Here is a 23,817-nt window from a genome sequence, read left to right on the forward strand (position 1 = left end):
TTACTTCATTTATTTAACTTCAATGAAAGGGATAATTCGATGAAGCGACAATTAATTTAAAAAGAGTGCGACCTACACAGTAGTTTAGCGTCAACTCAGAATGTGGACAAATTGTATTAAGATGAACCGCGCATGTAAAATTGCCTGGAATATAGCACTTGAAAATAAACCCAAACATTCACAAAACTCAATTATTTTGGGTACAACTCCAGCTTTACTTCATAGATTATCACAGCTGTATGTACAGTGTATAAGCATATTTATTGTCATATGTATATTATGGAAACTTGTTTCCCTGTACAATGAAATTCTTACTTTGCTGTCCATGGTCTTTTTGGATATGTATTGACAATAAATAGGTAGTGTAAACATTATTACAAATATGAACAGTGTTGGCAGGGCAAGTAAAACATTGTGTGCAGCTTGGTATGCAACTCACAAAATGCAGGTGCAAGGATGAGTGCAGTTTAAATGGCAGTAGTTACATGAGCAGTGCTGCATGTAAAGTACAGAAAAAGAAGTGTCAGCTGTTTAGGAGTCTGATGTCAGTCGGGTAGAATGAGTTCTTTTGTCGCGTCGTTCTACATTTCACACTCCGGCCAGAGGGTAGGAGTGTGAACAGACCATGCGGACGGTGGGTGTGATCCTTGGCGATGGAGACAGCTCTCCTGTGGACTCTGTGGAGGTAGATGCCCTGCAGAGAAGGCAGTGGGGTTCTGGTGATCCTCTCTACAATCTTTACCACTAACTACAGATGTCTGCGGTCCAGAGCAGTGGTGCTGCCGAACCATACAGTGATGTAGCCGGTCAGCAATGCAGCTGTAGAAGTTGCTGAGGAACTTAGACCATGTACCAAACCTCCTCAGCCTCAAGAAGTACAGCCGTTGTTGAGTCCTCTTAACCGTCTGCGTGGTGTTGGGGGACCAGGTGAGGTTGTTGCTAATGTGGCCACCCAGGTATTTGAAGCTGTTCATCCTGTCAACCTCAAGACCTCATAGGAACAGTTGCTGATTAGGTTACCTAGCCTTCCTCATGTCCACTATCCTCTTCTTGGACTTGTCTATGGTGAGGATGAGGTTGTTGTCCTCACACCACTTCACCAGACTGGCCACCTCCATCCTGTAGGCTGTTTGGTTTCCGCCGGCATTACGTCCTATCACTGCGGTGTCGTCTGCGAACTTCTAAATGATGTTGTCCTCATGTGAGGCGACACAGTCGTGGGTGAACAGGGTGTAGAGGATGGAGCTGAGGACACATCTCTAAGGAGTGCCTGTGTTTATGATGATGGTGGTTGAGGTCCAATAACCTATCTGATTGGCAGATTGGGGTCCGCCAGTCAGGAAGTCCAGGAGCCAGTCACAGAGGGTGGGATGCAGGCCTAGGGTGGACATTTTGTGTGTGAGTCTGTGGGGTATGATGGTGTTGAATGCAGAGCTGTAGTCAACAAAGAGCATCCTGATGAAGGAGTCTTTGTTTTCAAGGTGGGAATGAAAGTAGCAGAGATGGGCGGCTGTGACGTCTGAGGTGGATCTCCTGGGTCAGTATGGTACATTGCAGGGGGTCTAGGGTTTCCACAATGTGCAGAATGTGGGCCACAACCACTCTCTTGAAACACTTCATTATGATCGGAGTGAGTGCTAATGGCCTATAGTCATTCAGGCAGGTGTGTTGGCTCTTTTTGGGTGGTGTTCTTGAGGCAGGTGGGGACAGTGCTCTGGCTGAGGGGGAGGTTGAATATTGAGGTGAGAACATCAGCCAGCTCATTTGCACAATAAGAATACTTTTGTCATGATCAAGTTGTATTAAGATTTTCTTTGAAACAGGCTTTAGCTGCTGTAAATCAATGACAGAAATAATGCTCCTTACTTGGGAAATAAGCAGGTGGGGAAAAAAAACAGCATTAAAATCCTTGCTCTTAGACACTGAGGGAAATGAAAGGAGACAGAGTGGTATTATTTCCTTTATTTTAGTGTGACTGGGTGGCACACGCGATGAATTATTTTTCTACTTTCTAAAGACTAGAAAACTTCGAGGAAAAAAAATGGAGGTTGACTCTGAAGAAGAGGAGACCTGGCATAAAGGTTACTGAAAGGTGTGGCTCAGTTTCTCTTCCCTGGCTACAACATAAAAAAAAAAATTACAGGTTTAAATATAGCGAAAGACAAATGGATTAGGTCACAAAGTCATCTGCTTAATACGGGTGGTGAAAATAAATAGATATAAAATGAATGAATGAAAAAAAATTAACTAACAGGTGTTATTTCACCTGGTCTTATTCCATTCAAAGGCTCAGACAACAGTGGTTAAAAAAACAATACACCTTAAAATCTTGGAATGAAATGTGATGCATTAACAGTTAAATCATTGGGGGAAACAAGGGAGTTTATGCAAAGTTCCTTGCATATACAGTTTTTTTGGACATAATGAAACAATATTTTACGGCTTCTGTGTCACTGTTCGTCGCTTATTTCACCATTTCTTAAGGCATCCAACATAAAGTTGACATTTAATAAAGATATAAAAAAAGAGAAGTTTTGCAGTTCTTCATGTGTAATGTGTCTTTCTGTGAAGACCAAGGGAAATAGATGAAAAAGAAGTCAATGTAAAGATCTTCCGTACTTCAGACTGCTGACGTTCCCAAACGGCCACAAGGAATTCCTGGGCGTAGCAGTGCCTTGGCGGGATCTCGGACAAAAGGGGTCAGAATCCAGTCATCTGTGTGTATTGCCGGCTGAAATTAGGAAATCACCAACGACGGCGTCCCAAAACAAGGGCCGAGAAGGAGAAATCGGTCAGGGTTCCTGAGCAAAGAGGAGAGAAGGGGGGTCCTTCTTAGCTTCACCACATAACAAACATCTGGAGGCAAATCTCTTTTGTTGAGGAAAATGTGAATGCAAATGTCGGACAATGAAGCTATTCGGGTCTCCGTCAACTAATATGGTTACTTCCAATTCACACACTTAATATATTTATACTGAGAAGCTTCCTTACCTCCCCTCCTGCTCTATCATAGTACCTGCAGATTAGACTTTTTCCTGTATGCACGGCTTTCAGAGCACACGAAAGCTAAATCTCTATGACTTGCATGGAAGTGGAACAAACCATTCCACCTGCCTGCAGGACCTGATTGGGTTTTATATACAAATTGAGGACTTTATTAATGCCTAAGTAAGTATTTAAGTGATGTAGAGCATGACGCTGACTCAACCTGAAATTGGATTTAACAGCTCTCTGAAGTTCTGAAAGTAAGAGATTGTCTTAAGCTCCTGTACTGGTACTTATATCTGGGAACTTTTAAAAGTTACGTAAAAATACAGGGCCCTGATGAGTTAGGTTACCCTGCTATCCAAATGGGCCAGAAAAGTCGGTTTATAAATCATTCATAGCATATCTCTGTTCTGCTGCGTGACCGCTGACTAAGCCTCACATCCTGGATACAGTACTTCCCCTCCGGAGGTTCGTCCTCTGGTGACTGACACGTGAGGTTTGAATTATAAAGCCCGTGTGTTTCAGCGCTGAAATTTTCCTCTCCCCCTCTCCCGAAGAAGGTGCATTTCTATATAAAAGATTGGCAGATAAAATAAAGAGAGGGGTAACTTAATCGCCACGTGAAGTTCAGACTCAGTCTGACCTTGACTTTGCAGAATTTCTTACAACTGCAAAAAAAAAAAAAAAAAAGAAGAAAAAAGAAAAACCCCTTTCAAAAGCCCTTAACTCTTATTCTCACGTCGCTTAAAGCATTAAGTTTTAAACAACATTACTTGTTCATGAATCTCTGACAGACTTTGTTCAAAGTACCAAACTGATCTTGTGGACCAGGATGAACCTTATTGACCCCCTTACACCGGAAGGGTAACTTTGGAACTAAACAGTAAGAGACATGAGACGTGAGAAGTTTTTAAATCTGAAAGCTTCTGTTTTTACAATTCGAAATCAATCATCAATCATGCTGTGCTTGCTTATGTTTTTAAGACTTTATGGCTCTCGGCTCCTCTCTTGCTAATGGCTTTCGTGTTTTTACTGAAATCCTTTTATACCTCTCCATTTATTTGGAGTTTGAGTGGCACGTTACGGCACATCTGTGCAGTACGAGGTTCAATTTAAATGCATTTATCCCAGACGGGATTTGCATCTATTTACAAGTGACGCCGGATGAGACGGTGAATGCGAAGAAACCTGGTTCGATTAAAACAGGGTTCTCCAGTTTCCTCCCACAGTCCAAAAACATGCAGCAGATTAATTGGAAAAATTGCTAATGAGAGAGTGAGTTATCTGTCTGCATATATGGCCCCGTTATTGACTTGTGACAAGTTTAGATTGCAGCTGAGATGGGCTCCAGCAGACTCCCATGACCGTGGTTAGGATAAACGTAGATGATGGATTGATGGATAATAATAATAATAATATCAAGGAGTCCTGAGGCCTTTTTTCTCTTCATTATTGATGAGTATTGATCAATCTGATTGGGTTTTAGAAAAATTGCAGTCAGACAAATAACACAAATAAAGGCCGCTTAAAGCCAACTTTCACTGACAATTCAACAAAAGGTTCAAGACACAATCTAGAATTACAATTAGGATAACAACTTGCGGTTTACAATAAAAGGTCATGAGGTCTATTTAACATGAAATAATGCATTTTTTGCTCTCTTTACAGGCATAATGTCATGAAAATTCATGGCGTTTTGGTTTAATCTTGTAGATTTTCAAGTAATGTCTTGTGGATTTATGAACATTTTCAAATACCGTTAAAACAACTACATAATTAAAAAAAGTCAATTTTTGATGTAGAATTTTACTGAAGCCCAAAATTGAAAGCAAATAATTTGCCTCCCATAATAACCCTGATCAATTGCATCCTCTTCTCTCACGCCAACTAATTTCATGTCCTTTTTAGGCTTTTTCTGAGCCGCCCGCCTCACGGTTCCAACATAGAGCGTCACCATCCCTCCTCTGTTCACATCCAAACCATCTCAATCTGGCCTTACCTACTGTATCTCCAAAACATCTAACATGTTTTATCCCCTCTGATTGACTCATCCCCACCTTCTCTAAAAACATATGAAACGCCACATTTTTGAAAAAAAAATGTATATCTGTGATTGGTTCAGATAATTGTTTCCCAATCGAACAATTACAGCGCTGGCGTTCAAAGCTTTCTGATGACTTGCGTATTGATACGAAAATGCCAACAAAAAGTCATTTGCTGATTTTAGATTGATCGCATGAGTAATGTTCGTAGCCCGAGGAAGGGGATTCAATTCAACTCATAAATCTCTTGCAGCTTTATGCCGGATGGGGTATCATTCTCAGTTGATCTCTTGTTGATCAGCAAAACATGCATTTGTTTCTATACATTTAATGGGTCAGCACATCGGTCATTATCATAGAGCTGAGGCCACAGATGAGTTAAGCCACAGTCTATCCCAGTTCCCACTATAATTTATGGTCCACAAGTCAAGCCAGATTAGGCCTGATTGGATCGCTGGTGCCATATGTGACCTACAATCTGTGCTCTGCTTGTGCTGCTCAGGCGGGAGGGTCAGTGATCTCCCTGGGCAAAGGTTGCTATGGGAACGACCTCTGGATGCTCAAGTGTGCTCCGCTGTGGCCCTACACACATCTTGGGGCAGAATTATCCAGGATTTCTTTATGTCAGGCCACCATTTTTCTGCTCTATTTCCTTACTCTCCTCGGCAGGTTTAGCTTCCTTCTGCTTCCGCTCAGCACGCAAACATTTACGCTCGGCATGCCTGCTGATGTACGCCTTGCACGTGTACGTTTGTGAACGGACACAAAGCAGTCACTCTTTATCAGCTTCGCCAAATGACATATTTATAGGCATTTATAGCCTGACAAATCATGCGCATACACATGTTTTCCGCATTTTAATGCCATAAATGTCATTTTTATATCCCAACATTGTTCTAAATGTTCATGACATTATTTTACTTCATTGGAAAGTTAATGCAGTTTCAGTTCAGAGTCTTTTTTTTTTCACCGTGAAAAACTGTAGTCACTTGTGACAAATTTAGGAAAGTCTGCAGAGACAAGTAAACAAAGGAAATTAGCCAACAGCTATAGGACATAAGCAGCTACTATGCATGCTTAAGTTTGCTCAGGCTGAAACATCACAGCTAAGTCCGTGATCTGTTGGAGACGAACCACTTCTGTGTTTTGATGCCAGTTTTTTAATGCCTTAGTTAAGACTGTAATTGGTTGAAAATTCATTTAAGCCTGTTAGTAGTGAAAAGGGGATGTATAAAATAATAAGACAGTTAGATAAAGGATCCTCGAGAAAAAATAAATAAATAAACGGCTCTGCCTGCAGAGATGGGAACAATAATAAATAAAACAAAGAACTGCGGCAAGAAAATCATTAAGAGATCCTGTTACAAAGTCATGATATTGAAATGAAAATATAATTGGATCCCCATGGAGATACTCAGTTTCTTTCCTTCTTCCCTCTCAGGGTTGAGGTTAAGTATAAAGGAAATACAATAAAGAGGCAATATCCCTCGGAGCTGGAACCAAAGTTAAATTAAGCAGTGCTTATTCTTTCCTTCTGTGACAGCACTTCCTTTCGGGTCCCATGTAGCTTTTAATGGCGGAGGGATTAATTTTATCATTTCCTCATTAATTACTGAAATGCATTGTTTATTAATCATATTTATTGATCACTGCATGTGTAAAATGACATTAATTACTTTAATTGTCTGGTCCTCATTTAAAAGTCCTCACTTATACAACATGTCTCTGTGTAATATGGTGTTAAAGCAAGAGACTCATTGGCTAATGGATCCAGAGTTAAAACTGTCGCTCATAAAATTATCAAATTAACTTGGGGATTTATGTACAACACCGCTGTGACAGTTTGAATCACAACATTATGGTAAACAAACTGTAAAACTTGCAATCAAGCAATGTTATTGTGCTGTAATGAAAGTACGTACTGGGTATCTGATTAAATATAAAAGACCAAGAAACACACAGCTTAGACAGACATGATGGAGACGTATCAATGTATGTTTTTCCTGAGTGTATGCACGCACACACGCACGCACGCGCGCACGCACGCACCTTCCAAAGACCTGATTACTTAATTTGTATTTGAGTTCCTGGCTGGACACCAGTGTTGGTTTGAGGTTAATCGTAGGTTTTCAGGTCACATTCACACTGTGTAAATGAGATACTGATGATAGAGTAAATAATAGTGTTTTCGGTTGACAAACCAAAATTCAACACATTAAAAACATACAAATGATATCTACCAAAAAGCTTTCGGGTTTTAAAGCAGACATGGGGAATTTGTGGGCCCACGGTGGGTGTCCCCGTCCAGCCTGCGTTACGAAAGCCATAAATAAGTAATTAATAAGTATTTTGGTGTGGATGTGACGCAACACTCTTTTATTTTGAAAAGGCTTGTTTATGAGTGCATGCACGTTTTTGCCACTGTCTGCACAGTGACAGGTTAAGCTAGCAGCCAAATATCACTGATCCCCCACATGTCGACTCACAGATAAAAAAAAAGAAAAGTTGATTCTGAATGCCGCGTTTTCAACGAGGCATGGAGAGCGACATATTTGTTTACAGAAGTCAAAGGTAAAGCCATGTGCTCAGTTTGTTTTGCACCAGTGGCTCTGTCAGAGGATTACAATCTCGTCACTATGTGACTAAACAAGAGGAGAAATACATGAAGTTTTCTGAAAAAGAGCTCGCCACAGAGTCATCTGTGTTGCTAGCCAAGCTGCAAACTCAAACACTTTTTACAAAACGCTTGGCATCCAGAAGGTGCAGCAGTCTAGATAAGTTTTGTCGTATCTCACGAGATCGCAAAAAAGAACAAACCATTTTTGGATGGGGAGTTCATTAAAAAGCGTTTTGTGGACTCATCTGCGCTAATATGTCCCGGAAAAAAAAGGGGGCTTTTGAGAATGTCTCCCTTTCCCTCTGCACCGTAATGAGAAGGATTAAGGACATAGCGAAAAACCTGGAGTACGGTAACAACTGAAGGACAGCGTGAATGACTGAGTACTTTTCCCTGGCTCCAGAGCTGTGATATACAGGACACTGCCCAGCTGCTCATCTTCATGCGCGGGATCAACGCAGACTTAAAAATCACAGAGGAGCTGGCAGGCATGCGGTCAATGAAAGGGACAACAACGGGGAGTAACTTCTAAACATAGCTAAATGCATGTGCTGAAAATTTGGGACTGAAATGGGACAAACTGGTGCCTGTGACACCAGACGGCTGTCCAAATCTCACAGGAAAAAAAGTTGGTCTTTTAAAGAGAATCCAAGACAAAGTGGCAGTAAAGAACCCTGAGCAGAAATCAACTTTTTTTCCATTGTATTATACAGCAGGAAGTGTTGTGCAAGTCAGTGTTAAAAGTGAATCACTGAATAGTTAACTTTATCAGAGCAAACGCTCTGAATTACAGATAATTTGTTGCATATTTAGAGGAAAACGAGACTGACCACCGTGACATTGGGTACCATACAGCTGTCAGGTGGCTCGGTTTGGAAAAAGTGCTGAAAGGCTTCTGGAACCTGAGAGAGGAGATTCAGGAGTTTTGTGAGAAGAAGGGAAATGCCATCCCTCAGCTTTCAGAGGCAGACTGGTATGCAGATCTTGGTTCTACTGTAGATGTGACTGCTCGGATGAATGAACTTAATGTCAAACTGCAAAGCAAAGGACTTTTTGTGTATGAAATGTACAGCACTCAAAGCTTTCAGTAGAAAGTCGCAGCTTATGACAAGCCAACTGAGAGATAATATTCTCACTCACACGCCAACACTGAAGCAAGTTACACCATCAGCAGATCAGCTCCACAGGTACTCATCCATGTTAGATGCCCTGAAGGTTGAGTTTCAAGGCGATTTCAAAACTTTGCAACAGTTGAGAGTGAAATGCACATGGTTTCTTCTCCCTTCACTTGCAACGTTGATAATGCCTCCAATTATGTTCAGATGGAACTTATTGACTTCCACGCTTCTGGCAATGGGCTTTGGGTCAATCCCACTGCTTGACTTTTCACTAAAAGTGGAAAACTTTCCACACATGAGGAAACATGCTCAAAAGATCTTTATGCCCTTTGGATGTACATATGTATGTGAGCAGACATTTTCAGTGATGAAGTTTAACAGCTACAGGTCTTCCATTACTGATGATCCCTTCGCAGCTGTCATGCACATAGCCACATCAGACATTGAACTAGATTTAATGCACTTGTTGAAGCCCAAGACAGATCTCATTGAACAATTTGACTGAGCTATACAGATGATTAAAATCACTTATTGCGAATGTATAAAGTTGATCAGTTGTTCATCTTTAAGATAAGACATTATTGATCTCATAATTGAGACATTCACTCGTTGCATTATGCACACCATAACAGTTGAAAGTTATAATAGAATAAAATTAAAATGTGATGGAATTGTTTGTTTTATTTAAATATTCTATTAAAATATTTTAAATGAGTAATCAATTATTAAAATAATTACTTTAAAGGATTATCAATAATCCCCCCTTTAACCAAAATGGCAATTTATACATTTTTATAAATATTTCCAGAAATTTCTTATTTCTTATTACCAAAAGAATCTGGTTTAATGGGTGCATAAAAAAAAGATTGAATGAAAAAAATGCATTTTGAGAAGTATTAAATTATGAGAGTCATTTTTGGTTTGGCCCTCCAGATTTTTCATGTGGCCAATTGTAGAAATTAATTGGCCACCCCTGTTTTAAAGGGATCCCCACCTGGGAGGACTAATAGGCATAAACATGCTTTTTGTCTCATATTAGAATGTGTTGTTAAAAAAAAAAAAGAATTGTTATTTCTTTAAAAATACCTACCACATATCTATTTCCGCTAGTGTTAACTTTTTCTTGGTAACGTACAGTACATACTGTAATAATGCCACATTATGCTGCTTTTTGGTGCAATTTCCAGTCAAAGGCAAGTAAAGAGACTGATGCTAGTCTACACAGCTTTCCAAGCGACAAGAAAAGAAGGAAGAAGTGGGAAATTGCTTGTGGACATACACAATTTTTGAAGGATCAGTGGTTATGTTGTCACTGCTACTGTCCGGGTGCATTTTGACACTTTTAGCCAAGCTAAGCTGCTGTAAAGGCTTGTGGGTGCTGCTTGCTTTGAATTAACACTAAAGCCAAACGCCATGCCTCCAGTCTTCTTTCACAAACATACGAAAGATCCTCGGTAAACAAGTAAAGCCCACTTGAAGAGATGCCACATGCAGGCAATGCTGTATGTTCTCCTGCGAGGATGTCAACAATCTGCTACAGTAAAAGTAGTATCTGATGATGAAATACCAGAAACCAGCACTATCATGGAGGAAGCTGACTAGGCATCACCAGGACACTAAGTTCAGCGGTTTGCAAATCCACTGTGAACAGCCGATGACAAAAAGTGGACCAACAGACCCTCAGTGCAGTTGTCTCACACACACCATTTGCACCAAAGGATAAAATAAATGGGACCTTGCCCAGGTCAACCATATGATGTAATTACCCCAAACAGCATTGTGGCGTAAACAACAATGGTGACTGTTGAGTGAAAAGTTTTTTTTTTATGATTTTACACAAACTAAGATATGTCGAGAAATGTTATCATTGTTTTTATGTAGCTGGTAAAACTATTGATAAAAGAAGACAATAACATCTTAGTAACTATGGATCCATTTAATGTCTTTTGTCATGGATAGATAAAAAAGCATCTATTGGGGTTCTTTTGGGATAGTCCAACTGACTACTGATACATTGAGAAGTAAAGATATCACTGATTCCTTTCCTATAAAATATGCGGCCATATTTTGCTGCACTGTAAAAATGTCCTCTCAATCACATATCTAAAATGTCACAACTAGTGTGTGAATACAGCTGGTGCGACATGAAATTTATCTTCTTGATGCAGGTTGAAAAGTATAAAACATCAAGCTCAGCATTAACATCCTGTTTGTTATTCAAAGTAAACTTTCCTTCTTCCATAAAAAAAACAAGGTTGAGCTAAATCCTGCTGCTTCATATCCAGGCAACCACAGCTGGGCAGTTTCAACTCTGACTTTTGAGGATAAAGCTGTAAAATAAACACTCACATGCTAATCAATAACTGTGGCCATAAGTCACTTTTTTTCCATGGTTAGGCTGGTTCTGTGACTTGTACTCAGGTGTGACATATATTAAAATATATACGGTAACGTCACATGTTCGTTATTTTCACACTAACAGCCGCGAGAGTATGCTCCAGGCTTGTGTGCCAGTATCTACTACTCTTACTACTCCTGTACCATGGAAAATTTCAAATTTAAACAACTTATGAAGACAACTGAGAAAGATTGAACACAAATGCCCCCAAAAGGAAAATCCTATTCTGCAGATTACAAGCTGCAAGTAGTCAAAATGCAGCTAAAATGGTGATTGAGCAGCAGACAGAGGTTTGGAGTGAGTGAGAAACTAGTGAGGGACTGGCGAAAAGCAGAGGATACTCTAACTGCAATGAAGAAAACCAAAAAAATCTAATCGCAGGCTAAAAGCTAGGTGACTAAAGCCAGAGGAACAAATGGTCACAAATGGGTGCATGAACAACGTACTGCTGGGAGAGGCTTGTCAACGGTGCAAATACTTCTCCATGCCCAGATAGTTGCCAAGGCAATGAATACAAATTTTTGTATGGGAGGACCTTCTTGGTGTTAACCGCTTCATGCTACGCAACTGCCCTTCTATCAGAGCACAGACAGCTATGCTCCAATAACAGCCACTCAGAAGATGAAGCGGTGCGCCGCCTACCTCTGGAGTTGGTGAAGTTGCTCAGAAGTGGAGGATGAAAAATTAAATGGATTTAGTGATTTGGAGTGAGATCAAGAGTTTGGTAAACTTTTCATGCTATGTTGTTTATGCTATGTTATCTGACTAGTTGTTAATATGTACAACGTACCAGACACCTGTTCAGCCTGTTGTTCTCTATTCTATTATTGTTACTATTGTAATGACCCAGTGGTACTGTTTAGAGGAATGTTCAGAGTTTTGTGATTTCCTAGTGGCTGTGAATGTGTTTTGGGATGAGAGAGAGCGAGTTGGGAGGAGAGCGCTGAGACGGAGAAGATTAAGCATGAGCCGCTGTTTCTTAATTGTTATAATTGTTACAATAAAGATAAGGTTTAACCAGCAAATTGCCATCGTTGGGCACATCTGCCCGGACATTACACTGTAACTTGCCTTGCAATGTGAAATGTCTGTTCTTGGTCCCTTATTTTATCAGGTAACTTTCCCCCCAAAAATGCAACTTCGAGTCCAGTGCAGCTTGTGTATTTTTCTTCTTCATTACACATTTTTTGGCTGGTACGACTTATAGTCCGTAAAATACGATACAACTGCAGAACAAGAATATAGCCAAGCAATGACTCATCCTATTGTTTGGATAACAATCTTCACATTCTATTAAATCAGCTTTACAATCTTACACATTGGCTGCCTTTGTCTTTTAGGAAGACTGAGCATAAACTTCACAGAACCTGGCTCTGTTCATGAAATGAACCTCTCACTTTGGTTGCAGGGAACAATGCACACATAACATTTTGCTATTGACACATGAAATTTGGTGAATCAATTATGAGAAGGCATTAAACTTTTCAAATTAAATTAAAATTTATAAGTGAAGGAATGTGTTTTTCTTCTGGTAGTGTCCTATTATGTAGTGCTGGGCAGTATTTTTTCCCCTATTTTCCATAAGGCTACAGTTAGTTCATCACAAAATACAATAGTGTTGCTCTTTTGAGTAAAAGAAATGGAACTAACCGTGGAAACCTTTGCCGTGGCTATAGGCTGACTGGCCTTGTGTTTGGCAAGACCAGGGGAGTCATGAAGGACTAAACTAAACTTTACTGCTGAATTCAGGGGACATCTCAGTGAATCATCTTCCTCCAGTTTGCATGTTTGGTTTTAGCACCAATTTTAGCAGGTTTTATACCGGATGCACGTCCTGATGCAACCCTCTGCATTTAATCAGACTTGGGAACGGCTCAAAAAGACACTGGCTTATGTGCCCATAAGGCTGCATTCTCATAACTCTATGAAATCATTGTGCTTCCTACTTTTTTTAAAACAGCTATTTTTATAGCTTGTTGTCAGTGATATTCATATTTTTTTTAACTACTGTAGATAGGGCACTGCCTGGTGACAAGTCAAACTCTTCCAGTAAGTATTGGGCTCTGCCAGGGTTGCCCTTTGTGTTTGGATGTGTGTGAGAGAGGGGGGCGGGGAGTTTGGTGCTTGTTAGTGGACCCAAGACCCCAGGATTGCCTCTGCTTTGCAGGGGTGATATCCTTTCAGGAATAATCACCAAATGAACTTCAGCAGGCTGCAGGGCAGTTTGTGTCGGAGCTGGGATGAGAATCAGCACCTCAATGTCAGGGGGAGTGGTTCTGTCCCAGAAACCAGTGGGTTGTCCCCAGCAGGTTTGAAGGGTGGTACTGCGCTAAGTGAAGGAGTTCAAGTATCTGTGTGTTCACAGAGGTTAGAATGGTTCAGGGACTGAACAGGGGGGTCAATGTTGTACCCACAGTGATGCAGGAAAAGTTCCAAATTTTACCATCCACTTATGTCCCAACTTTATTGGATGGTCATGAACTTCGGGGCATGGGTGAAATAACAAGGCCCAAAATAAAAGCAACTGGAATAACTTCATTCAGTGGATGGACTAAACATGAGAGATAAGGTGACATCGGTAGAGCACGGGATCTTGGAGAACAGCTACAGATTGTCCTGTAATTTGAAAAGACTCAGTTGATAAGGACTGATAAGGACCCTCCTGTTAGAGGTGTTATGGCTGCATCCAACTGATGGGATGCCCAGCAGTCAACCCAGAACATGCTGCAGAGATTGAATATCTCAACCCTGGATAAGCAGTGGGTCAATGAGGATGACCAACATTTTACATCTTTTTTTTGACCTGGAGTCAATGGTAATTCAGCATGATCACCCAACACCATATAATATTATTATTATTATTAGTAATAATAATAATAATAATAATAAATAACTATGATAATAATACTAATAACAACTATAATAATAACTATATTTAGAGAACACCATCCATCAAAGTACTGTACAAGTGAGAAAGGTCAAGAGTATGAGAAGTGAGGGGTGCCATATGATAGGAGACGCAAATAATTTGGAGAGCTGAGTGACAAATGCAATACATGCATTGTAAACCTATGCAAATAAGTTTTTTTTTTAACAAAAAATCCTGAAATTCAGCAGCAAATTAATTAGCCTCTTGAGAGACATAAGTGTTCATAACAGGAAAACTACACGACTACATAACAGTGATACCATCTCAGATTTTTGGAGATTAAATAAATCTTTACACTTCTTTAGCATGAAGAGGAGCAGTATGATAATGTTTGCTATTAATGGATTGGTTATTTTCCTTGTTCTCATGGTTGCAATTTGTGATTACACTGAGCTGTGTCCCCAATGTTTCTGTCACCCTGTCTAAATGAGCTTGATAAAATGGTTCAGCGGCAAAACATGTTAAAGCTTCCAATCACAATTAAATAAACAAACATCTCTCTCACATAGTCAATAAAAAGTGATAATAATACTCATGAACACAGGATTTATGCTGTATTGTAGTGCACTGCTTTTATATGGGTGTATCTAATGCACTGTCAAGTGTGTGCACGCGGTAAGGTCAGCAGGCTGAGTGCACCGGGAATAAGGAGACAGTTCCTTCAAACACTTTGGCATGAGAAAGACCTCGAACTCCTTCTAGCTCTCAGTGCAATCTTGGATTTTCAAGGACCAAGCACTTCTTCTGTGGTCTGATAAAACAAACAATCATACTCTGTGACTCAGGCGTCTTCCTCAGAACCTCTTATCAAGCTGTCGGACATGTAAAATTACTGCTTTTTTTCCTTTTACCGGCAGGGCAGTCACTGCTACAGTTAAGAAAAATATATCTGAGTAATATGAGACTCAGCAAAACTATTACGATCTCATCAAAATACAAAATGAGGACCAAATATGTCCTATGACAGACCCGCCCTGCATATTCTTTTTAATATACAGTGTGTGTTTCAGTAGCCCCTTATTTGCTATGCTGCCGTTGACGTAAGAAGGGGCGATAAAAATAACTGGACAAATCCGTCAGGAACTGTTTTGACAATAATACTCTGTTACTAACTCTTGAGACCAAAATAATATGGTGATTGGTAATGTTTTTCTGTCATTATTGGCCTTGCAGAACAGCCTTTGCAGTTTACAAGTTGATTTTGGTTAAAAGGTAGATTGGGATATCATAGTCAGGACTTCAAATTGAGACAATTCAAATTATTATATGATGACTGCCGACTTCAACGCTACCTCCTCCGGTCTTCTACACAACAGGACTTTTTAAGGGGTATCATACCATTTTTAAGACCAAAGTTGGAGCACAGTACCACTTTACTCACTTTCATTCCTCTGACTGATATTAACATTCTTAACATTAACATTCTTTGATATTAACTTGACACAGTGCAGCTGATAACAATTTGTTAAGTATGATGATGTCAGGGATGTTTTGCAGACAGGGCCATTTGAATGTGAGGAATGTGCCATATTTCACCCCCCTAACTCTTACTCTGAAAATGGTAGTATCCATTCCAGACGTCCAGTGCGCGGGTTAGAACAAGAAAATGAAGATGTAAAAACTACAAGACTTTACTAATCAAATTTTACTTAATGAGTTTAATCCTGGCATATGGGAACTTGGGAGATCAAACTGCTTCCCGAGGGTATTACTATAGCAACCAGCAGGTAACTCATCATAACTCTGAGGCCACACATGCGCGGGTGCACAGCACACACACACACACAGACACAGATGTGACTGAGAGGTGAAGACACTCCGGGCATTTTTCTAATCCCACCTGGTTATTATTTATTGCAATGTTCCTCACACCGGACCGGGGATTTCTGCCTATCAAGCGGGTCAACGTGCATCGTGGTGGGTTTCAGAGGAATTAACCACTCAATAGCACTTCCTAGTAAGCCTGAAGAGCTGGGTCACGTTGAAAGACTATCTTTACTAAAAAAAAAGTACACATTGACAGGCAAAGAAAAAAAAGGAATCCTCTTAGTGGTAATATCCTGTTGTGTACCTCCATCTGTTGCTCCACGGTGAGACAGTTACATGGAAAGAGAGAGGAGATAAGGAGGAGCAATGCTTGCGATGCTCCGGATTTTTAGTATTTAGGCTGAATTTCATTTAAGGCTTTGTATTACATCTGCCATGTAGGTTATGTCGTCACTCATCAACAGCTTTATTCATTTATCATTATTTTTTTTTGAACACCGCAAGATACAAAAAGCCAAAAACAGGTTTTCAAGAACCTAGGAAACGGAAAAATCCATTTATTTTTTCAATTGTTTTTTTTTTTTCTTTTGGGCTGAGATCAGAACTTTTCAGATCAAGGGCACCAAAAAGCAGGGCATTGTGGCAAAAGTATAGAAATATTGTCTAATTGAATAGGTCAAAATTCCAAATATTAATGCTTCAGAATAAATTCAATTTTTGCCTGTCTAGTATTAGTAGTTAAAATAAAATCTATTATTTCTCTTTCGTTATTCTAAGTGTTTTTTCTTTACTTTCAAGCAATTTTTTGAAGATACATGTGATTTTTTTGTTTTCATTGATCTATAATTCTTTAAATACAATTTACCAATTCATGCATGACATTTCCTTATGATTTTGAAAACAATTTGCTAAACCAGTTACAAAAAACAAATACGTTTCATTTTTTTTTCTATAATAAATTTTATATTAAGTCTTTAGCAAGAAAATGAACAAATATATACAGTTTGTTCCAAATTCTGCGAGCAAATTCTGGAATCACTTCTCGGCTCTTAGTCATTGAAATAAAACATTACAACACTGCAACAAAACAAAATTAAAAAATATATTAGTTTTATATTTTTTATAAACCAAAAAATGAACGAACAAATACAATTTCTAGAAAATTCTTGAGCAATTTCTTTATCTTTTGTCTTTAAACCTAAACCTCTATTTCAAATTATTTTTGAATTTGGTTTGATTTTTTGCTCATGTTGTGAAACACAGCACTCAAATGAGAATAGTTCGATAAAAGGTGCTTGCAGTTTTAATGAACACCAATAAATATCTTTTTCTTTTTGTAATTTAGCATTTTTTTATATAGGAACAAAAGGAAATTTGATCAAATGTAAATCTTTTTGTTGCATGCCTGCAATCGAAAGCTCTATTGAGTATTAAGTTACTTCATACAACAGTATAAAGCATAAGCAAACAGAAAATAAACCCTGAAACGTTAATTCCTTTTTTCAGCCAAATAATCACGAGTGAAATCTTTTAATTTTCTTTCTGAAATGTGCAAGCAGGGAATCTGTCTTTAAGACAGCATTTAAAAGATAACCCTGCAGGAGATAAAATAACAACCATTAAAAAAATAAATTAATTCAATCAAACAAAAAACAAAGAGTCTTATTTTAAATCTGAAATAGGCTACAGGCTCTTAAGATGAGCAAGATTTCACAGACTGTCACGTGTTCAAACTGAAGTTGTCAATCTTTTTTCTAAATTTCATTTTGTTTTTTTAAAGAAACCACATTTACTGTTGTATTTTTATTGGCACATTACTATGGTTCACATTTTCCGCCCCGAGAGAGAGCAGTTTATCTAGCAGCTTATATTTGTGGGGATCTAAAACACCCTCTAAAGATGTCTGCAGAGGATCAGTTTAAATCATGTTTGACGTCCTATTTATCTGCAACTACCTATTTTGGACGCAGCCAGACCGGGATGCATTTACTGTAAGTCCAGTGTGGGGAGGAGATGGAATGGAACTCACATAAATTTGTCTACAATTTCATTTCTACTTTTTATTTCAACTGAAACAACAACAGCATCAGAGGATGGGTGGGACAAAAAAAAACAAAAAAGCCCAGAACACAACTTGCCCAGGGGCTTGGCACGGTAAACATTTATCTTTGAAATGCAAACCATGGTGGCAGGAGCAGCAACACACACAAATGTGCGCATGTGCCCAAGAAGCTGATTTATGTGAATAGTTCATATTAATTAGTAAAAAAGCTTAGCGGGAATGTAAGCATCCAAAAGCAGAGCTGTGATTGATGACTGCCATTTTATCAGGGCTCTCATTTCATCATGACTGTCAGCTGAATCACTTTTAACAGGACCTAGTTTTATGGCAGCAGTGCTGAGATTTATTGTGATGATATATCTCTATATCTCTCTCTCTATATTCATATAAATACAGAAAATGTCTTGCTTCTCTTGCAGGCCTGCATTATTCCACATGAAATGTAGAGGAGGGTCCGCGGCGAAACAAAGAGGTAGGCTCATCCTCAGTCATTTATCAAAAAAAAAAAAAAAAAACACAAGTTAGTTCTTGAAAATCTGATTTAGGTCTGCAGGGCAACGATCCCTGCTCAAAAGTTTGACAGTGTCGGGAACGCTGACTCGGAAGTAAATGGAATTCAGATCAGGCTTTTGGTCAATTTAATTAAAGACCAAGCAATTTAGTGGGATTGCATTAAATTTTTGGCAGGGGGACATGGGGGATTCGGGGAAGGACAGCGGCTGGAGTGGAATGTGGGAGGTGAAGTATTTGAGAAAGACTAGGAGTGAGAAATATATATATATATATATATACGTAAATTCCATGAAATAGTTCAAATGACATTATGCTGTTGATTTAATTGAAGTGATGGGGGGGAGGAGAATCACAGGAATGTCACTAGTGAAATGGTATTAGGAAAAAGAAATGGAATTTAAAAACAAAGAATAATGTTATTTTTCTTGATTAACAATAATTTTTATTCTATAAAAGTTAGCAAAAGAAATTATCCTAAAACTAACCATGAAATTCTATGACATACATTAAACTTAACTGACTTGGAATATTCATGAAAAGACAAAGCCCTATTAACTCTTTTTCTTTGTTAACTTCGCTAAGTCAATATTTTCTTTTCAAAATAATTCAGAATATGTGAATGACGGCCTGTGTTGGTGTGTGTATGAATTTAATTTACAGAGTGGAAATGCAGACATAGGTAACTCTGAACCCTCTTTTCTGATATGACAAACAAATAAGACATTTTCTGACCTGGATTCTCATAGATGGCTCTGCTTCTCGCTCTAAAGAGTTCAATCCAGCTGACTTTCTTCCGCATGCCTGAAAAAAATACAGAAAAAGAAACTAAGGTTCAATCCAAGTACAAAGGGGCTCTCCAGATTAGGGAAGTTTATAGCTCCTTCTTGGCACAGGGTAAGGAAATACGAAGTAACTTTAGCGGAGAGCGGGACAATTTATTTTGTTTACTGTTTATCAGACTCCTGTCGCTGGCTGGGTGTGATGTCTCCCCATTGGCCCTTTGAGGTTGAAGGTGAAATCAATTGCGGGATTAAGTGGCCGTTGTGAACGGGTTGAATATTCCGAGTCATGGGAAAAAGCTCCCAGACAGAAGAGAGTGCTTTAACTCATCATCAAATTCAGGTGGTATTTGGAACAAAGTAAGTATATTAAAAAAATTAAATAAATATATATATGTATTACATAGATATCTGGTGTATAAATGAAATTATTCATCTTGACTTATAATTAAATCAGGTAGATGACCGTCAGCACTACTACAATTAAATCACAATTGTCGAGTAACTATCTACATAAAGTACAAATTTAAATGCACAGAATAAAAAGAAAATACGATGGAAAATATAGCAACCATTAATTGCCAAGATGTTTTGGTATTATACATGTATGTATATATTTTTTAATAACACTAAGCTATTTGCTTTCTATCTTCCCTTTTTTTTTTAGATAGAATTTCTGTGGCTTGGAAATCTCTCTTTAATTTGCAAGATTGCCAAACTCCAATTGCGGGAAATCATCTTCAAAAGATATGTAAACGATTTCTCTGGATAATCACAGCTTTGTGGTAAATGTCCTGTGTCTTTAGCAAAGCTTAGCGAGCCCACAGGGAAACTGGGGGCAGTTCGTCTTTTGGCCTGTGGGTGGCAGTAGTGATGCAATAAGACATGCCAAGGCCTCGGAGTAAAAGTACATTTGCCGTCTACATGCACTGACCAACCGTCCACCAGTTTCTTACACCTCTTTCGGTTCTGAAACTTCTACAGACACATTTACGAAAAATTCAAATGTGTTCAATTTTAATAAAACTGCTGTAAATTACTAAAATTAAAAATGTCCCCTGACACTGTGTGTTTCTCATTTGTCTGCATTTGGTTTAACATTAGCGGACATTAAATGTATGTGCATCCACATTCATTTTTTTTTAAATGTCAACATACAGATGTTGACTGGTTTTATGCATAATTTCTAATCACATGGTCTTCAACATTCCAATTCAAAGAGTGCAAAAAATGTCAAAACAAAAAAAAAAAAAAAATACAACTGTAACATTTTTAGTATATATATAACAAATTTGAATGGACGTAATATAATACTTTGTAATATCATCAATGCGCATAACAGGGAGCGATAGCAAAAAAAATATCTTTAAGCTCAAATAAGCTAAAATAATATACATATTATTATGGATACTTTTTGATAATATATAGCTAGCAATGTGGAAATAAATTAAAAAATACACACACACACATATACACACACACAATTTATACACACACACAATTTAAACACAAGTATCACTGATGGCCCTTAACCTCCATAAATACGGGGTGTCTTATTTTAGTTGACCAAATCCCTTCAGAAGTTCTAAAATGAAATTAGTAACAGCAAACGGATTAACAAATTTTAGAGATTAAAGAAATTCTTTACTGAAATTATGCAAAAATTGTTTTACAGAGAGAATTTTGGATTTTCAGGAAAGAAAGAAGAATGAGGACACATTTTAATTATTTGACTGGGAAGAAGCTTGTCTCACATGGAAAGTGCTTCCCCACTGTCATTTGTGTGTATAATTCATAATAGAATGTACCTTTAATTGTCCACAATGGGGACATTTTAATCGAATAACAAGTTGCTGCATGCATTGTGAAGCAATTGTATTTGCTATGGTGAAAGTAACTGTACAAATGCCAGCTTTTTAAATCTGCAGCACTGCATGTTTTGCTTTTGTTGGATTGTACATATAAAGGAATATAAAAACTTTCTTCTCTATTTTTTTTTTTGGTCATGCCAAAATCAGACTGCTCTGCACTGCTTTACTTTTTTATTACTCTGCTGAATTTAGCATGGAAGACATAAGTCCACGGGGCAATATTAGAAGAGTATTAATATCATTTCTTCAACATCTCTCACTTCTCTTCTGGCTAAAGTCAATATTGAGCTTGTATGGAACTCATTACGATAAAGTAAAGCTGCTTCTCAGTGCCCTGCCATTTTTGTTCCATCTGGGTTGTAATCACCTGAACATGATCTGAAGTCAGCCAGTCAACTGACCTGGAATCAATACAGTCGAACTCAGCGGAGGCAAATAAATCATCTTGGCTGCGGAAATCCCGCTGCACGGCCACATAACAGGAACGGCATGTTTGATGACAGAGAATTCACTCCAAATTGTTGTTTTCTCAGCCATGTTACCTTTAAGAATTACCTCCTGTTTTCTACGAAGTCGGGTCTTCCTGTGCATGTTTACAATTATGGTGTACACTTGAAATACAAATCATGTGGGTTTTTTTTTACCCTTTTGCCTCTTTTAAAAAACAAAAAACAAAAAAACAAATAATAAAAAAAAACCTCATTATCTAAGGCCTTAGAGATAAAGCTATTTCAGTTTGTCTAAAAATTTTGTCATAATTCTAACAAGATATTTGATTTAAATACATATCCAACCATAGTGGAATTTTATCACCGGTATGTAAATTGTTTCATACCACTCTGAAATAACATCTGAACCATAACTCCAAAAATGCTTTTAAATGCCAACACTAACAAGATGGACAGCTGGCCAGCAAAAAAAAAATAAATAAATAAGGGAAAGGCCGGATTTCAATCAAAACAGGTTAAAATTCTAATAAAAATGTTACAATTGTTAAATTTAAGACCATTTCTCATGGACTCGTGGAACAGTTTTATTCACAATTGATAAATGATAACCGGTAATACTCTCATCACCCAAATCCACACCTTAAACCAAGAATGTGAAGGCAGCTCAAACATTTTAATTTTAGAAGATTATTCCAGGGATGTTTCAAAGCTAACTTTTGAGCCCACATTTAATCAGCTGACTTAAGTTTTATGGTGTGGGTAGACAGTAAGGCAGGTTTTACAAATGGAGTGTGGAATTCAAACTGATTTTTGGCCCAGTGATTGGAAAGTAACAGATCAGGTCTAAATCATAGTAAACTATGTCTGTTCAACCACACGCCGCCCTCCATGATGTCAAGGAAAGTTAGCTTCTCTGCAGTGGGCTAGCGAAGTCAATATTTTGTTGATGTAGTTGCTGTAAAAACAGTAGAAGATGAATGGAGAGATGGATGTAAGAATCTATCTCGCTTGACTTATCGAACGAATCATTTACTGAAGAAATGCATGATTTCTTTAAGATAACAAGATGGACAAGTTACTTCTATTGAATTAATTTAAATGCTGTACAACACATTAGCATTTCAATACAACATTGTCCAAAATCAGTTTCTACATGCTAAAATTGCACAGCTGACTAAATTCTGCACAGTTAACCCCTTAGCTCAACACTGCTGTAATTATAGAAAGACAAGATTAATAGTAATATTAACTCAAGTTTATGAATAAATTCAGATTTATATTTCATAATTTAGAAAGGCCTAAACGTCATGTTTATATTGAGCCAGATGAGCTTTCGAGTATATAAACATCAAACAGGTTTATTTATTTATTGCTCAATAAATCATATGCCGGATGGTGGATTTCCCTCTCAAATATAAATCTATTTGTGTGGGGAAATAATATCTTACAATGACAAAATCACCCTTTTTATGGCCCAAAATGAATTTTGCTCTCTGATATGCTACCTGCTAAACTCAATTTTTAACATGTACAGAATGTATTACTTTCTATTTAATACATAGTTGGATATTAATGTCAGAGTTTCACTCGTTGACTCTCCCTTATTTTGTGAAACATAAACAGCATGTAGAGTAACAGCATTTAAAGTTTTTATTAATATGAAATTATTTGAGTATGACTGAGTATAATTAACCCCCCCCCCCCTATTTTGCATGCAATCACAGACACCATGAATTAGTGGAAGGATTAGGACCATTGCCCAAAAGGTTGATTTGATGGTTAATACTGGAAAAAAAAAAATAAAGTGATGCAAAAAATAAACTTACTGAGCTGGGTGGGGTATTTTTCCACCTGTTACAGCGTCAAAAAAGTCCTTCTTCAATACACAAAAGTGGTCTCACGGGAAATCTCCTCAGAAAAAATCGTTTAAGACTCATTTGAGTGAAGCATAGCCGGTATTTTCCTGTGCGAACGCCGTTGCAGTGTGAATAGGTTGGTCCATCTTTTACAAATCCCCCACATGGTCCCCAAACACTTAATTATCAGCTAGGTGAAGCGGCGTGGACGGACCCGCTCCTTCCGTTTGATTGACAGCGGGGCAAATTGAAGTTCACTTCGAAGGGGATAACAGCTCCCAAGCACCATCCGCCGTATCGATTATCAAACAATGTAAAACCTTTAACCACTATTCGGACATTTAGAAATAAGCATATCCTTCTCTAAAAGACGATATTGTTCGAGCTGCTGCGGTGCTGAGTCGCGTAGCTCCGCTGGTGTGTCAACC

General features: G+C 38.3%; 1 long non-coding RNA gene across 1 annotated transcript; it reads right to left on the reverse strand.

The window, feature by feature from the left end:
- Positions 1-1,932: 1,932 nt before the first annotated feature.
- Positions 1,933-23,608, reverse strand: LOC147232854 (uncharacterized). The gene is made up of 3 exons (XR_015106326.1): positions 23,360-23,608; positions 19,167-19,235; positions 1,933-2,801 (listed from the first exon to the last, which is right to left on the reverse strand). It is a non-coding gene; the product is annotated as an uncharacterized LOC147232854 (long non-coding RNA).
- Between the last annotated feature and the right edge of the window lie 209 nt (positions 23,609-23,817).

This window comes from Fistularia commersonii, chromosome 7 (genome assembly GCF_037954325.1).
Source record: "Fistularia commersonii isolate RoL2024-O1a breed Wild chromosome 7, RoL_Fcom_v1.0, whole genome shotgun sequence".
Lineage (NCBI taxonomy): Eukaryota > Metazoa > Chordata > Actinopteri > Syngnathiformes > Fistulariidae > Fistularia > Fistularia commersonii.